Below are 14,303 nucleotides of genomic sequence, written 5' to 3' on the forward strand. Positions count from 1 at the left end.
CGGTGGAAGAGACCGACCCCCACCTGTCTACAACCTCCCTTCAGAAAGTTGTAGAGAGTGATAAGGTCACCTCTAAGCCTCCTCTTCTCCAGGCTAAACAACCCCAGCTCCTTCAAACGTTCCTCATAGGGCTTGTGTTCCAAGCCCCTCACCAGCCTCGTTGCCCTCCTCTGGACACGCTCAAGCATCTCAATATCCTTCCTAAAAACTGAGGGGCCCAGAACTGGACACAGTACTCAAGATGTGGTCTCACCAGTGCCGAGTACAGGGGAAGAATGACCTCCCTACTCCTGCTGATCACACAATTCCTAATGCAGACCAGGATGCCATTGGCCTTCTTGGCCACCAAGGCACATTGCTGGCTCATATCCAACCGGCTGTCGACCAGCACCCCCAGGTCCCTTTCCGCCTGAACACTGTCCAGCCACACTGTCCCCAGCCTGTAACGCTGTAGGGGATTTTTGTGGCCAAAATGTAGAACTCGACACTTAGACTTATTAAACTTCATGTTGTTGGACTCTGCCCATTCATCCAACCGATCTAGGTCTCTCTGCAGAGCCCTCCTCCCTTCCAGGGGATCAACACAAGCTCCCAGCTTAGTGTCGTCTGCAAATTTACTGATGAAGGACTCAATGCCCTCATCCATGTCGTCTATTAAAATATTAAATAGAACTGGTCCCAATACAGACCCCTGAGGGACACCACTGGTGACTGGTCGCCAGCTGGATGCTGCACCATTCACCACCACTCTCTGGGCCCGGCCATCCAGCCAGTTCCTAACCCAGCGAAGAGTGCTCCTGTCCAAGCCGTGGGCTGCCAGCTTATCTAGGAGTATGCTGTGGGAGGCAGTATCAAAGGCCTTGCTGAAGTCCAAATAGACAATATCCACAGCCTTTCCTGCATCTACCAGACGAGTTACCTGGTCATAAAAGGAGACCAGGCTGGTCAGACATGACCTACCCTTTGTAAACCCGTGTTGACTGGGTCTGATACCCTGGCCATCTTGTAAGTGCTGTGTGATAGCACTCAGTATGAACTGCTCCATTATCTTACCTGGTACTGAGGTCAGTATATATATATATACATACGTGTGTGTGTGTGTGTGTTCATTTGGACATTTGGGTGTCCTTTGGGGACAAATACTTTGTGGAAGAAGTATCCTCCCATTCCAGATCCTTCCACTAAGTCCAGGCCTGAGCCCTCAACACAAGAAAGGTGTGAACTTGTTGGAGCAGGTCCAGAGGAGGCCATGAAGATGATCAGAGCTTTGGAGCTCCTCTGCTCTGGATACAGGCTGGGAGAGATTTGATATTGGAAAGAAATTCTTCCCTGTGAGGGTGGGGAGGCTCTGGCACAGGTTTCCTAGAGAAACAACAGAATACAGAGATTTTCCCCACTGATCCATCTTCATCAGCTGAAAGCCACCCAAGAAACAAGCTGAGACTTAAACTCTGCTCCAGCAGAAGAATGGTAATATTTTCTCCTGGGTCTGCATTGTATTCCTATTTTTATATCAATTTTTTTCTGTTCAAAAAAGGACATGGTGTTGATCAAAAAGGAAGGGGTTTGTTTTGTTTTGTTTTGTTTTGGTTTTGGTTTTGTTGTTTGGTTTTTTGTTTGTCTGGGTTTTTTTTTTTATTTTTTATTTTTTCAATTTACAGTCTTTTTTGGTTTGCTTCTGTAGAGTGTTCAGGAAGGAAAGGGAAGCAGAACTGCAGCGGAGTGATGTGTGTTTACAGATTGAGGCAGATAAAAGGTGCTGTCAATCATTCTGCTTCATGAGCAGCAGAAGGCTGAATGAGTGCTCAGGAGAATTTATGGGTGTTCTCTCTGATTAAATTGACACATGTGCAGTGCTACCTAAGAGCACTAAAATGAAGCAACAATAATGAGAAGGCACTACAGAGATGTCCAGCTCAGATCCAGACATGGTTTAACACAAGTGGTGAGTGTTGTACCTCATCCATGACCCACCCATGATCCTTCTTGGGCTATTTCTGTCCTCCTCAACACCTCTTCCCCATGTTTCAGCATCTTCCTGCTGTTTCAGGCAGGGGTATCCCAAGGGTGAAGAGTAAAAGGAGAGAATCAAACGTGACATCCTTTGACACATGTGGGACTTGTAGGGACGTCCAGCATGGCCCCTGTGTATATGGAAAAGTGAAGTTCCATGGGAGAACCGAGGTCCTGGGATGTGAGGACCTGCAAGGTCCCAGCCGGTGGTGATGCCCATATTTTGAATCTGGAGGATCTGCAGGATGTTGATACCTGTCATTTAAAAAGCAGCCAGTGGGGAAGGCTGTGGCTGAGGAATATTTTAAAGATTTGTTTTGGACGTATTGGACCAAGTTGAGGTCATCCAGCATGAGATGCCACAGGGGGACCTCTTACATTACTGTTTTGGGCAGAAGGGTTAACATTCTTCTCATTTAACTTCTGATTTCTGCACTACAGACTTCCCTCCACTCAGTTCAACACCAAGAACCCCTACAGCCACTGGAGACACACAAATATTTCTCAGTGCTTTTCACCACATTCTCAGGGAGATCCTAAAGCAGCTCTGAAGAACAGTGTTCCAGAAGTACCCATTAATTCCCATTAACCACAAAAAGGATTTTCATCAGTATCTCAGATGCAGAAGTGTCTCTTGTACCTGTATAAAGCCAGGCAGGATCAATCCCACCTCAGGAGACATCTGATGAAAGAGAAACTCTTGAAGCAGATGCACAGGGATGGTAATTAAAGGGGCAAATGACAGCAACAGAGCCATGAGAAAATGAGGGAATTCCCATAAGGGAATCCCCAACCAGCTGGAGGATAAGGAGAATCCCTCACAAGATCTATGGGAGGGGTAGAAGACAGCAACCATGGAAATTAAGAGGGAAAAAGGAAAGTCCATGGTGAGTAAAGAAAAAATGGAGTGCTGATCCTAGCTTGGGCTTGGGAAAGGCCATTGGAGATTTCTGAATGAGCAATTTCAGTGCTTGGGACAGGCACTGGAATATAGATTTGCAGGTGGAATTGGCAGAGGGGAGATCCATATCTTAAAGGCAAAAGGTCAGGGAGGTTGAAGATGAGTGGCAACAAATGAAGTAACTTTACCTTTTGATAAAATAAATAAAACAAATCCTTCCAATCCATTATCATAAATACATATGTGAAATAAGTAAATAGATAAAAGTGGGGTCAGGTACACATCATCCTTCTGTTCAGTAGCTCACTTTTTGAAAATCACTGATACCACAGAGGAGGGACAAACTCTGGAATTAATGGCTAGGCTTGGGTGAGGACAAAGCAGAAATTCCCGCACAAACATAAGCTGGATTTTTCAAACTTGATCAGAACAGCTCTGTTCAAATGGATCCTAATGTGGGTGCCATCAGTTATATCCCATCTCTGGGGGTGTTCAAGGCCAGGCTGGATGGGGCACTGACCAACCAGGTCTAGTGGAAGGTGTCCGTGTCCATGGCAGGGGGCTTGGAAAAAGATGATCTCTGCGTTCTCTTCTAACCCAAACTATCCTGTGATTCTATTATTCTATTTTAAATAGTTTGGGGAGACAGTTTTTAACTGTCCTTGTCACTGAACACCTTGTTCAAGAGTAAAATGATGAGAATCTACTCATTGACTGTGACACCAATTCCCTCTGTAGTACCAACTTAAACTTATTAAAAACCACCTGCCTCAGTTTCCAGTTGCTAAACTGGCGTAAAACTATTCTCTGTCCTGCTTTCTCAGACTAGAAATATTCTGGTTTACTTTAGGATGTACAGAAGTACAACCCTGATGCTCCTGGAAGTATCTTGTTATAGCCAACAATCACAACTTCTTGCAATTTTAATAAAAATACTTTCTTCTCCTTCTGCCCGTCTCCATATCCATACACATGAATATTAATCCTGCTGAAAGAAAAGGGGGAAAAAAAACAAAAAGGCAAAGAGAGGGGTGAGAAAAATCAGTACATCAAACTGACTCTTCTTGATTTACAGTGGGTAATTATCATTCTTCACACATGTCTGGTCCCCTGATGTGGGAAAGCAGAGCAGGTGGAGGAATGCTTGCCTGAAATCCTTCCTCCCCACAATCTCCTCCACCTGCAAACTCCTCACATGCCTGCAGCAGAGAGGAATTGTCAGAAGCAGACAGAAGGACAGGTGGGAAAGATAGATGGAGACAAAGACACCTGGAAAAGTTGGTTTAGCCCATACTCAAAATCTTCCTAAGCACCCACTTTTGCATTTAATATGTCATGGCAATGATTCTGTCTTGTAAGTGAAGGGGTAAAAAAAAAAAAATAGCAGTAAAATTAAAGGCTGTAAAGTAGTATGAAATGATAATTGGAATTATTCAAGTAATGGATTAAAACTATTCTAAGTACCATGATCTAAATCTGAATGTTGAGGGAGGTGGAAGAGGGGAGTAAACTAATAGAATTTGGAATTGATTTTCAAAGAATACAAAAAATTATTACTGGTAAAATTTACTAGCGCCATAGATCACGCTCGCTGCCTCCTTGTTTGCAACAGAAATATCCAATTCCAAAATGAATTGGTCTCTGCTCAAACTAACTCTTGCTGATGGTGGCAAGTTGTTAATTGAATGACACTTTTGCAATGTTCGTTTTGAAAGTCTATGGAAAGATAACCCGAGGTTCTCAGTTTCAGAAATGAGTGGGGAGAGGTGAGTGAGCGCAGACTTTTGAAAGACTTCAGGCATAGGAAAAATAATAATAATAAAAAAATCCCTTCAGGGATATGCTCACCAGGACAGGATTTTATCACATAAACTCTCCGTGGTAGGATTTTAGCACACAGCTTGAGTTTGGCTCAGGCCATGTAGCTGTAGATGTCTACAGAATCGAGACTGAACATGTCAAAGTAAGTTGTCTCTCTAATTAATGAAGAGATATAGGCACTTTTACGCAGTGAGTCACCTGACCTTTTTTTTATAAATCTGCTTCATGATTCAATGAATCATGTCCTAAATTCCACTGTCTGTGTTGACTAGCTGTCCATTTACTGACTCAATTTATTCCCCATTCGTTTTGATGAAGATGTTTATTTAATCAGATGTACTCCAAGCCAGGAAATGTAAGAAATTATTTCTTTATATCTCCCATTTCATGCTCTTAGCCTAACTGTTCATGAGCTCCAGCTGTCACGGCCGGGGGAGTGGGGCTGAGGGACAGGCTGATCCACTGGAACAGGTCTGACAAACCTCTTTAAATCATGTTTCTGAGTAATCAGCTCATATTCTGAGTAGCAAGGTCTAGGGGAAGGTTCCCTGCCTATGGTAGGGAGGTTGGAATGAGGTGATCTCTAAGGTGTGTTCCAACCCAAACCATTCCATGATCCTGTGATTCTCCACCAAGTCATCTACATTTAGAATCTGAAAATCTAAATATTGTGGCGATGAAGAGACAATGCCACCTCTGTAGACAAACAGAGACAAGGCTCCCAGTTTCCATTTCCACAATCGCCCTCTCTCCGTTCAAATCCAAACCAGAACTGGGCTCACAATACTTCATCAAAGACATTTCATAGAATCAATGTGGAATCATAGAATCTTCAAGGCTGGAAAAGACCTCCAAGATCACCAAGTCCCACCAACTCCCAACAGTAGCTGCAGGTTTCTGATGGGATGATCACACATGGACTGAACTATCTCTACTCATTTTCCCCGAGGACATGAGCAGAGCAAAAACCACCTACCCTGGAAGGTTTTACTGTAATTAGGATGAGTCTAGTGGGAGCTTTCTTCCCACTCTCTAAAGAGAGTCTGAAACTAAAGGCCCGGGTTTTTGCAGCAGGGATGTGAGGTCTTTCACTCTGTGGAAGGATCCCAACTGGGAATCCCCACTTCAGATATTCTGCAGGTTAACTTTGATGTTCAAGGTAGAATTCTAGAATTCTAGAATCGTGGAGTCACTTGGGTTGGAAGAGACCTTCAAGAACATCTTTTTCCAATCCCCTTCCATGATCAGGAACACCTTCCACTAGACCAGGTTAACCAGACCTGACCCAGCCTGGCCTTGGACACAAGTAGAATTGGAATGATCTTAGTGCATTTTCTAATGGTCACAACTCCTCATCCTTCCGAGGTCTCCTTCCCTCCCCCATGCAAACAGCCAAAAAAGCAGGAGAGCCAGCTCAGAGCAGAAAATTCCTTGGAATGTAGGACTAGGAAGGAAGAAGGGGACAGTCTCACTCATAAACCTGCCACCCTGATTATTTTGTGGCCAGGACCAGTCCAGCCTTTCTGGTGAGAGCCCCATGCACAGAAGTGAGGGGTGAGGGAAATAACGACCCCATAAAATGTGCCACCTTTTGAGTGGTTAGCAGCAGGGGATGGATGCAAAGGGGTGAAAGGAATTACAGCATGAAAAATTGCTTTCTTTGACAGAATTATAAAATTATTGGGTGAAAGGAAATTTGCAGATTTAATATGCCAGTTAATGACTTGACATTTGAAACAGTCGCACACAAAACACCACTCATGATATTAATTGATATAGTCTGTGAGAGGACTGCTGAGTTTAAAATTGGTGGGAGCACTGAAAAAAGAGAATAACCTTTATCCAGGCTGGTGTGCACCCACAGAGAGGTCTCAATAAACTTCAGTTTTGGTAAAAAGGACTAATAATGTCTTTAATTAAGTACTAAAATCCAAGGAGGTTTTTTTGTTTTTTGCTTTTTTTTTAGCAGGTAGAAAAATCAAGACACTGGGAACTTAAAGTAATTCACTGTACACAGGATTTGCAATATTTGCCCTCTTTTGGTGACTGAAGAAACAATCACAGCACAAGATTGATGGAGACCCCTCAGCCCTGGTCCCTTTAGCTCTAGTGACTGGAGGAGATGCCTCACACAAGTACTTGTAACAAAAATTCATATTTGCCATTTACTGAGAAATCGCAGGATAACAAAATATTTGTTTTTGTGAACTCCAGACTGGCAACCAGCTCAGCCAACCAGAAACTCCTCAGTGTGGATCTCTTCATGTGGCCATAGGTAACACAGTGCCTATAGCAAATTTAATTAGTATGTCCTAAAAAATTCTTCCCTATGGGAGGGCAGTGACCTTGTCCATGCTGTACCAAAGGAGAAACAGTTCAAAGGAAATAGATCCCCCATGCAAACACAGCAAGAAGATAAATGAGAGAGAGATGGATAAGAGCCAGGCCTCAAGAATCCAAATCCAGTGCTTTAATAGCAGCATGTCCTGCTTTGGAATATAAGGTAGATGTGAGTCACAAGGAGCTGTCACTTGGATCACAATGTGAATCAATGTCAGATGAATCTGCTTAAAAGCCTTATGAGCAATATGGAAGGCAGAGATTGGAAAATCCTAATGGCTGCTCTGGGTTGGAGTCGGGTACAGAAATCAAGACACTGCTCACAAGGGAAGAAACACCAAAATGGATTTAATTTCTCAGGGATTAAAGTCCTGTCAGGAAGACAGTTAGAGGGGAAGGTAATAGAATTGTAGGATCATGGAGTGGTTTGGGTTGGAAAGGACCTTAAAGATAATTTAATTCCAATCTCCTGCCGTGAGCAGGGACACCTTCTGCTATCCCAGGTCTCTCCAAGCCCTGTCCAAACTGGCCTTGGACACTTCCAGGGATGAGGCAACCACAGCTTCTCTGGGCAACTTGTGCCAGGTCCTCACCACCCTCACAGGGAAGAGTTTTATCCTGATAGCTAATCTAAATCCACAGTCCTTCAGATTAAGGCCATTCCCCCTGGTCCTGTCACTCCAAGCCCTTGTGTAAAATCCCTCTCCAGCCCTTTCGGAGTCCCTTCAGGCACTGTAAAGGGCTCCAAGGTCTCCCTGAAGCCTTCTCTTCTCCAGGCTGAGCAGCCCCTTCTCCCAGCCTGCCTCCATAGCAGAGGTTCATCCAACTGTGATCAGTTTAGTCCTGCTTCCCCTGGACTCATCCCAACAGGTCCAAGAGAAGTGCAAGAAAAATGTGAGAAAAACAAGTCCCTGGTGTTCTGCAAGTGTTATGGGTGAGGTGTGGAGCTCATGTGGAAAAAGGTTGTGGTGTAGAGACCACCCTGAGAGTCTTCACAGAACATCCCCAGAACCTCTCTTTGGAGAAGGCAGAGGCAGCAATCCAGGAGAGACTGAGAGACTGAGCTGCAGGACAAGTTAGGTAACAACCTGGTTTGGGTTTTTTTTCTTCCTCCCAATGACACAGCACTGTAAAAGCCACTGCTATTGCACAAGATGTTCAGGAAAACAAAATAAACCTCTCATTGTGGATGACCTGAAAAATGCTGATTAGAGACTCAAAAACAGTGTAATAACTTGTGATGAAAAAGGGAAGTGATAACAACTGGGCAGAATGATGAAATCTGAAATGCTGAAAAGCCATCCAGGAAAAAAACTCAAGGCATCAATTAAAAGGCCACACACTTTGGGATAGAAAGGGAAAAATAACAGCAATATGTGACCCAATGATAGATGGAGATGGCCTGTGATGTCTAAGAAAAAGTGTACAGTGAGTGTGTCTTTTTATCCCTTTGGAATAACAATAACATTGGAAAATTAATATCACCTTTGGGTGTCAAAGCCTTTGCAGTTGTTCAGAAACCAAGAGCATTGAAATGCATATATGCTGACAGAAATACGTTGGATGTTTAGGCAGAGTGACCTGCACCCTGAAATTCTGAAATACAGGGGCAAATGGCTGCATTATGTTTGGGGTCAGCTTTTGAGAAACCTTTAAATGTGGGAGAAAATGCAGAAAGTGTGGGAGTGTGGATGTCACGTGGCTGATGAAGTGGAATTAAACTGATCTGGGGTTGCATAGCTGCCTTGTGCATTCTTCTGCAGAGGAACAAACTTTCCCAAAGCCTTTGATGTAGCAGTGATGACAAAATTAGCAGACGGAGATATTGGTAAAACACATGGCAAATGGATGAAATAGATAATCAATAAGGAGTAATCCTCAGTGGGGAAAAGAGGAGCTTCGGAAGGATAAAGAGGGGTGATTTCTTTACCTGATTTACACAACATGTACACCACCAACAACAGCATTAGTAAAAATGGATAAACAATGGATAAATAATAACAAAATGATTCAGTGAAATGTTTTATGAAGAAAAGCAGCCCAGCCCTGGAGATTGTTCCCTCCATGTCTGGATAAGCCACTGACCATGAACTCCCAATGCAATACTGTGGCAAAAAGACTTAATTCAGTTCTTGCTTTTAGAGTGGTGAATGTGAATAGGAATTTATTGATGTCTCTTGTTTTTCTCTTGCTTCTCTTTATTTTAATTTTTTTAAATCTTTCGGCACAGGCAAAGAGGAATTCAGAAAGAAGGGAAGGATGGGTAAAATGCATATTGAACGCTGATGGATTTTTCAAAAGGTTTCTCCAGATATCACTAAAACCAGGAAAATGTGAAAATTATAAACAGACGTGTTTTGTGTTTGTTTGAGGAAAAAAGACATTTTCCTCTAAAAGAAAACTTTAAAAGAAAATACTGCAAATAGCTCTATTTAGGACTCTGGAAGCAAGACTGAACTTAATGCCAAGGAAGGCTCTGTAGAAAGTAAATGAGGCACCAAAAGACTTTATAACTGCTCCATTAGCCCTCTTTCATCTTCTCCATCTATGACACAGCCAACAGAGACACCCTTAGAGTCTCAGAGCAGAGTTTTTACTGGCTTACTGGGGGATGCTATCAACTAACTGTGGTATAAACCATCCAATTTGCACTGAACTCTCCCAGCCCAGTTAATTTCTGCTGTAATGGGACAGACAGAAGTTTCAGAGGGATTTATCATCACTTTCCTTCCATCCAGAAAAATGCAGGAACGAAGGGCACAGAGCCACTGCCAAGAAGTTGGACGGTTGTCATTTAAAGTGTAATTCACCCAGAGCCACTGGAGAAGCATCAGCCTTGGTGGGCCTGGAGCTGCAGGATTAATGGAGCTGAAGCGGAGCTGAAGCTTTTTGCATGCAGTTCAGGAAATGTCTAGACTTTGTGAGAAACCTGCTAAATTAGAGTGGCAGGATTTCGGGAACAGGGAAGCTCTTCTTGCTCTTGGCAAGAGGATTGGCTGGTGGAGGCGGGGGAAGCTGTAGGATTGATGGCTGGGGGGGTGTCTGTGTTTGGAGAGTGACAGAGGAGTTGGCAAAGTGAGGCACTATCTGACTCAGGACTCCTGTCTCTAAATGAAAGTAGGGCAAGCCCAGGAGGAAACTAATTTGGGGGCATCTCTTGTGAAAGTAATGGCCCCAGGGCAAAACTGCTGTGTAGCCCTGCAGCAGCTGAGGAGGGAGGAACAAGACCTTTTAAGGCTGATGGATCAGTGAAATCATTTTAAGATCTCCTTTCCACAGGAAAGCAGCCTGCTTTATCTTAATTTCTTCAGGCTTTCTTCAGGCTTTCCTCAGGTGAGATTTCCTAACAAGCAGAAGAAGTCCCCAGAAGCCACCTAGACCAAAGTAGTGGCATTAATGGCTGCCCTAGGAGATCTGCTGGTGGTCTTTATAAGACAGTAACCTTCTAGGTTAACCTGGATGGGAATTTCTGCTGTTTCAGCCTGTGTTTGTTACTTGAATTCCCTCATTCCTTCCCCTCACCCCTGCTTATTTCCCAGACTTGTGTTACTGTCCTGGTTCCTGCAGGAGCTCCAAATCTTCAGTTTATCAGAACCAATTATGTCAGACAATTGCTGCTGTTTTCCCAGGACAGAGTGATGGGTCTTGGGAGCAGGAGAGAAGCAGCAGAGGTTATGAGCTGGCACTAGAAAGGCTCTGGACGTAGGAGAAGGGAATACAGGTGACCTTGTCCCTGATAAGTAACAGCCGTGTTAATTACCCAATACAACCTTGCCCCTGATGAGCTATATCCGATAAAGACAAGGGTGATAAAAGGGTGTGGGTTAGCTGGTGAGGAGGAATCACAAAGAAGGATCCTGAGGAGAGAGAACCCCTGCTGTAAGATCAGTCTGGGTCTGCAGTTAGAGCCTGTTGTTGGAACCTGCAGTCACAGTCTAGCCAGCTAAAAGCCTGCAGTCAGAGTTTAGCAGGAAATAACCAGGAGTCAACGGCTGCAAGGGAAACCTCCAGTAGAAGCTTGCTGTAGCCAGAGTCAGTGAATAGTTGGAGTCAGGATGGCTCAGCATTAAAAAAGAATAAACCAGGACCATTTTCATGCTGTGATGAACGTGAAGTCTGTGTCTTGTCTCATTTCTACCCTCTAACAAGAGGGCTGCTGCAACATCTGGATAGTGTTTCACATGATGTTTTCCTCAGGAAGATAATGAAGGATGGTGAAGATGGCTGTGGAAAAGTGGGTACCGGCAGAGGGACGATGCTTGCCACGCTGTCACGGTGAATGTGTGCATCCGAGGGGAACCTGCAGGAACCTGCCAAGATATCCATGCAGGAGCAAAGCTTGCATGACTCAGCCACTCAGCTTTGCCCACAGATCCCCATCCAGGTTTTGAGCCCTTGGAAGGTGTTTAAACCAGCCATGGTTCTGAGCATCACACTTCAAAAAGAGTGGACCCTTGGCAAAGGCTGATTTGGGGAGAGCGGGGAGAGGAGAAAGGCCTTAGAGCACCTTCCAGTGCCTAAAGGGGGCTTACAAGAAGGATGGAAAGGGATTTTCCACAAAGAGGGATAGCTTTGAACTGAAAGAATGAAGATTCAGAACAGGTATCAGGCAGAAATTATTTATTATAAGGGTGGTGAAGTACTGTCACAGCTTGGTCAGGGAGATGGTGGACTCCAGGGAAATGCTCAAGGCTAAGTTGCATGCAACTTGGAACAGCCTGATCCAGTGGAAGTTGTCCCTGCCCATGTCAGGGGTGTGGAATGAGATGATCTTGAAGGTTCCTTCCAACCCAAAACCTTCTAGAACTCAATAAGAATTAACTGCCAGAAAATTGCCTTCAAGGTGTGATGGCCTTGTAACAATGTGAAATAATGAACCTGATATGACCCTGTGGTTGCCAGAGCTTCTTTTCTGGGGGTTGGAAGTTGAAGCAAGAGGGAAGAGGATGGAAATGGGGGGTTCTGTGGAGCTTAAAAAAGTAGTGGAAGATGTCATCACACCCATTTTGGCTGCTTTGCACAATTTTTGCTCTGGCTGGGGGTGGGAGCCCGGGCAACGCAAAGATTCAAGCTGGTAATCACAGGGAGGAGAACATTTGAGGGCCTGACAGACCCACATAGTCCCATCTACCACAGAAATTGGACATTTACTAAATCTTTTATAGAAGACACCTGGGAACGGGTATCTTTTTTCACCACCTGCTCTCATTCTGTCACTGCTCTTTTAATTTTCTTTATCTATAACATTAATAATCCTAAAGGTATTTTTAGTGGGTTCCCTAGGAGATATTTCTCTTCCAGTCTATGTGTTTCCTTGAATACCAACAGTTGAATATCCTGATATCATAATTATCTGCTAAAAATGATCTAACTTTTTTTTCCCATAAAGAATTTCCCACTAAAAATATCCAATAAAATTTGTTTTCTAAATTACCTCCATCCTGTGAAAGTGCCTGTGACAGAAAATAGTTTTTAAAATGTCATTTGTTGCTGCTAAATTTTCAAATTAACTGCAACTTTAATGAGAATTATTGCTCCAGACAATCCCATATGAAATCTTCCAAACTTTTATCTGTTGATATTTGCCAGCTACTATCATCTTTCATAAATCAGAGTGCAGAGCTATTCAGTAGTTTTAAGTGTGAAAGCTCATTTGCTTGTTTACCAAAAATATGTAAAGAAGAGCCTCTTTTTTTACTGAACAGGCATTTACCCAGCAAAGCATTCAAACCTCTGCTGTTCTTTGCAGTTTTGTCATCGAGCCCAACTTGAACAACTGCAAATTTTGTCACATTGCTGGTACCTGCTTTTGCACCCATCTTCTTGTAGCCCACCCCTCGTTAACACAGTGCTCACAACTGGGCACACTCACAGCAAGAATCTCAGAAGGGTTTGAGTTGAAAGGGACCAAGACCCTCTGCAGAGGACAGGGACTCCTTCCACCATCCCAGGCTGCTCCAAGCTCCATCCAGCCTGGCCTTGGGCACTTCCAGGGATGGGACAGCCACAGCTTCTCCGAACAGCCTGTGCCAGGGCCTCACCACCCTCTCAGGGAAGAATTGCTTCCCAATATCTAATCTATGTTTCTCCGCCTTAAAGCCATTCCCCTTTTTCTTGTCACTCCAGGCCCTTATTCAAAGTCCCTCTCCAGCTGTCCTGGAGCCCCTTTAGGCTCTGGAAGGGGCTCTAAGGTTTCTCTGAAGCCTTCACTTCTTCATGTTGGACTCCCCCAGCTTGCGCAGTCTGGCTCCATGGAAGATGTACTTCCTTAGGCATCTTTGATCCCATGACAGGGCCGCAACTCCTCTCCCAAGGCCACACGGATTCTTAATAGTCTTGTACACTACCTCAAGGCTTTAGCGTTTTTTTTTTTTTTTTTTCTAATCTATATAAGTCCAACCCTTTGCAATATATTCTTGCTGATTATTGAGATTTGATTTTCCCCTCCAGAGGACATTGTTTATTTTCTCTATTGCACCACTGTAACCAATTTTCCATCCATGGAAATGACATCTTCCTGGACAGCTCCTTTGATACCTTTTTTTAATGTGCATTTTTTTAAAAAATATGTATTTAAAAAATAATATACCAGGTTCATTTGATACCTTTATAAAGTTAAACCTTGATACTGACATTACACATTTCATAATATCATGAAATCATAGAATTAGAGAATGGTTTGTGTTGGAGTGGACCTTAAACTGACATCATTCAGTTCCAACCTTCCTGCCATGGGCAGTGAACCTTCCACTGGACAATATTCTATGCTAGAATAACTACGATTAATAATTCCAGGGGAAAACTGGAACACAGAAACATTCTTTCAGTATATTCTGCATTGGAAAAAAGTCTATCACCTCTCTTTGCTATTATATGAATTCATTGCATTCAGACTGCAGCAGCATCCAGACACTATATCAACATCCTGCTAAAGGACAAACCCTTCCCCAAAGAGCTTAATACTGTACCAGTTTTATCATATTGCTGAACATCAATTATGCTCCAGCTGCTCTCTCCACAAAGGTAATAACTCTGTTCTTTTACAGGCAGGGTCTCAGGCAACTTCCTCATATCTCAAATAAAAAGTCTTTTGAAAACCGATCTGATTCCAGATTATTACAGGACTGGGGAAACACTGACCTTGCACTTTTAAGTATTATGGCTTAAAGAGGAGTGTGAAATAACACCCTAACTTGTTGTCCAGGAAGAGCCTATCTTTGCTCTTCCC

The sequence above is a fragment of the Hirundo rustica genome, chromosome 1 (genome assembly GCF_015227805.2).
Source record: "Hirundo rustica isolate bHirRus1 chromosome 1, bHirRus1.pri.v3, whole genome shotgun sequence".
Lineage (NCBI taxonomy): Eukaryota > Metazoa > Chordata > Aves > Passeriformes > Hirundinidae > Hirundo > Hirundo rustica.